This window comes from Rattus norvegicus, chromosome 7 (genome assembly GCF_021556685.1).
Source record: "Rattus norvegicus strain SHRSP/BbbUtx chromosome 7, alternate assembly SHRSP_T2T, whole genome shotgun sequence".
NCBI lineage: Eukaryota > Metazoa > Chordata > Mammalia > Rodentia > Muridae > Rattus > Rattus norvegicus.
Genome location: NC_141540.1, coordinates 101,883,976 through 101,888,251, shown reverse-complemented (window position 1 = coordinate 101,888,251; position 4,276 = coordinate 101,883,976).

The window sequence follows — 4,276 nt, the reverse complement described above, 5'->3', positions numbered from 1 at the left end:
TTTGGGGAATAACAGGAACTTTTAGAGAGAGAATTTAGTTGAAGGAAGTTGCTCATTGGAGATGGTTCTTGGGGCTTATAGACTGGCCTCGTTTCCTGTCTAATTTCTGCTTCCTCATCTACCCAAAAATGAGGATGCAGTTTCACACTCTTGCTGCCACAGCTAAGAACCACTCTTGAGATCATGGTTTTCTGCCATGATGAACTACTGTTCCCTAAGCCAAGAGCCAAAAATGAATCCTTCCTCCCTTAAGTTGCTTCTTATCCAATATTTGATCCCAATAGTTTTGTTAATCCTACATATGCAAGGAGAAGGTCCACTGTCCCAAATCATGACCAAGTTAATGCCTGCTTTTTTGTGCTGTCTCCCTCTAAGGTGAAGTTCAGAAAATTAGTTTCAAGCTAATACGTCAAGCCCTTTTTAATAGGTCAGAATCATAGGGTTGGGGGTTTTGCATGTAAGTATGGTTACAGAAGTGAAATCAGGAAGCTAAGGAAAGTGGGTTATGGAACAATGGGTAAAGAAATTTTCTGAGAACAGATGGCCCTGAGGGTTGTCTTACTGTACATTCTATGGTTACTAGGGTGGGGCAAAGTCCAGATCTGAGAAACAGAAACTCAAATTTTATAGAAATCTGAAACCTGTCTTAGCTAAGGTCAGAAAATAGCTCCTAGGAACAAAATGTGGGTGTGCTGGTTTCTCATTAGACAAGTAACGAAAGCCCTAGAGTAATCTCACCTTTAAACACAATCACTAAAATTGCTGTTGATGTGATCACTGACTCATAGTTTGCCTAGAATTTTAGCTGAGATATTCCACTTTGAGAATGAGAGGTCATTTTAGCTGAGGTCCTCCACTTTGAGAATGAGAAGCAATGACATATGGTCATACATAGACTAGATAAGTAGATTGATCATGTCATGATATTTGAAGACATAAGGCAAACTGAATGATGTAGTAAAAATGAGAAAAGCTGTGCTCTCTGAGTGTTTAATGTACATTGTAATATTTTTAATGTCACAACACCGAGTAGGACTACTATCTGCATTTTAAGATTGAGGAGACCCAAGCTTAGGTGATTTCTCACTATTCAGAAAGGACATTATCACACTGATTGACTTTTATTTTTTTCCAAAAGGAGTTTGTTTTAATTTGAACACTCTATATTTCTAGAACACTAGGAGAGATAATACCCAGCATTCCAGTATAGCCTTCATTCAGTTCATCTGACAGTCAATATCTTACTGTATGGCAGTGGATTGTCAAATCAAGAATCCGGAAGTGAGCACACCATCATTGCTAAACTCTAGCCCTTTTTGTATTTTTCCATTTGTTTCTGCTAATGTCCTTAATTTTATAAAGCTTCCATAAAGTATTCCAGGTTTTATGTCTTTAAGTAAGTATGCTTTTAAGTAAGTAAAACTCTAAAATCAAGAAGACTGGAGGGCTGGATCTATCTGAAAGCCCTCAGAAAGTTTTGTATTTCTCCTATGCTCTGGTAGATGCCAGAAAGCTTTCATTTTTCTTGGTACTTTTCTCTGGTATCTATCTCTGTGTATAAAATATCCTTCTTCTTGTATACTTACAGATCATATTTATTTTATGGTTCATTTTTAAGCCAATATAAATTCATCTCAAGTAGGTCTGAAAAGATCCTGTTGTTTGTGCTCTCTCTCTCTCTCTCTCTCTCTCTCTCTCTCTCTCTCACACACACACACACACACACACACACACACAGAGAGAGAGAGAGAGAGAGAGAGAGAGAGAGAGAGAGAGAGAGAGAGAGTTAGAGAGTGGAAGGAGGGAGGGAGTGGAGGGAGGGAGAGGGAGTGGAGGGAGGGAGAGGGAGAGGAGGGAGGGAGAGGAAGGGGAGGGGGAGAGACAGAGAGCAGAGAGAGACAGAGACAGAGAGAAGAGAGAGACAGATTTTAATTCAATGCAATCTTCTTTCTACTACAACAACCATATGCAATACAAATCTGGGTACTACATTGCATTTTGCAATCTCATCTATAATGATCTATTAAGGTTTGTTATTTCTGCCTTGATCTTCATGAACTCTCAGCCAGAGCACTGAGAACAATGCAGACTTTTCGAAGAGCACAGCTCAGTTTTCACTTACTGATGCTCCCTTCCTGAGCAGCAGGTATGAGCTATTGATATACCCACTCTAAGTAGTGAGTTGCATAGCAGTGGGCACATAGTTGGAGGCTCATAAATATTTGATGGCTTGACCATTGTGGGACCTGCTTCCTTCCTGTTCTTAACCCAAACTTACTTCCTGAACCATGGGACTATAACCTTTCCTTTGTGTGAAGTAGGAGTACCCTGTTCATATTGTTAATGTGAAATTCCATTTTTAACATCCATTATTATATAATGTGCTTTTGCAAACAGAGTTGGACAGGACCCTGCTCAGTGGGCTTGGCCACCTAAATGGCAGTAAAGTGCAGGTCACCTGTAATAGCTGAGCTAGGCATAAAGATTCCTCAGCTTGACAGTGTCCAGATGAAGATGGTTGGCTCTTCCTTTGTAAAATATAGGTTATGAAAGTCCAGTTTTTCAATGAATATTAATGACAAGATCAACAACCCTTCTATTAAGTGTATTTCATCCTTTAGTCCCATTTAGGACAAAAAGGGAGAACATATATAAATTACTACATTGAAATTTCAGAATTCTAGCTTGGTTAGATATTTGCATGCTTTTTTGTTTATGTGTTTACTCACACATTAATATATTCATCCTAGCAGCAAGCAGTCACCACGAGATACAACAAGTAATCACTTAGCACAAGGAACTGTCTTCCAACTCTAGGCTTCCAGGATTGCTTCTCTCCTCCCTCCCTCCCTCCCTCCCTCCCTCCCTCCCTCCCTCCCTCCCTTCCTTTCACTTCCTTTCTTCTTCCTATTTTCTGGACATAAAACAGCTATTAAATTCACAAACTCATAGCAGCTGTGGTTGCCTGAACAGGATCAAAACTTAGGTTCCTTCCTTCCTTCCTTCCTTCCTTCCTTCCTTCCTTCCTTCCTTTCCCCCTTCCTATCTTCTGCTTTCTTTCTTCCTTTCTTCTTCCTCCTTTTCCTCCCTCACTTTCTGAATGTATGCAATCATATTCATCTTCACCCCCTGCAACTCTCACTAGATCCCTCCTAACACATTCCCCTCCTAACTTCATATTGTTTTTTTTTCTGATTCAAAAATAATTCACTATGTCAAATTAGTGCTTGTTTGAAAGTAGGGTCACACTAGAGCTTGGTAACCTTCCAAGCATCCAAAAAGAATGATTCTCCTCCTGTGGTTATTAATTATGAGAGCTCATCTGTAAAAGGTAGAATTATTATTATTATTATTGAGAATTATTCTACACCTATGCTGGAATTTTGGTTGGCTTGCCTTAAATAGTTCACATTTATCATTTCCGCCCCTTCACACACACACACACACACACACACACACACACACACACACAGAGAGAGAGAGAGAGAGAGACAGAGACAGAGACAGAGACAGAGACAGACAGAGACAGACAGAGTGACAGAGACAGAATTATGTGAAGATGGTGTTGCTAATAAGAGAGAATTTAGCAGAAAGCAGCCCTTCTAACATGTTGTCAGTCTCCTATTCTCTAGAAACATGAGAACAGAAATTTGTGTCCTGGTTATTTCCTGCTACAAAAGGTTAAATATGCTAATATAGTGACCAAGGATTTGGACTCTGGTGTGAGATGCCTTGCTTCAAATGCCCTTGCAACCATGAGCAAGCTGCTTCACCACTCTGTGCTAACAGTTTCTGGATGATGAATGGACACAGGAAGACAGCAGGAGGTTTGCTTGGGAATCAGTTAAGTCCAAAAGGAAAGAGAGAAAGAATAGGCAGATAAAGATGGCAAAGTTTCTCCTTCTGAATTGCCATTATTCCAAGGCCCTCTCCTGCATTTGGAGGGAGGAGGGAGACACTTGAGTTTTGTGACTTGCATAGAATTTTGTTGTAATGAATGAGACATCAAGAACAGAGAAGAAAACTGTCTTTTCCTAAGGCAGTGATTAGAAAGGGAAGGAAAGTAACCATCATAAAGGAAGTTCCTGGGAGGGGGCTGTAGCTCAGTAGCAGAACACTTCACTAGCACACACGGAAGTCTTGGGCCTGGTTCCTAGCATTGCAAAACAATCAGTGAAAAGAATTTCTACTTGTGTGCCTTGACTGAATCACCTCACCTCCCTATGGCTCATCCCTTCCTCTCCAAGATGGTGGTAGCAAACCTGCTGCAGAGAGC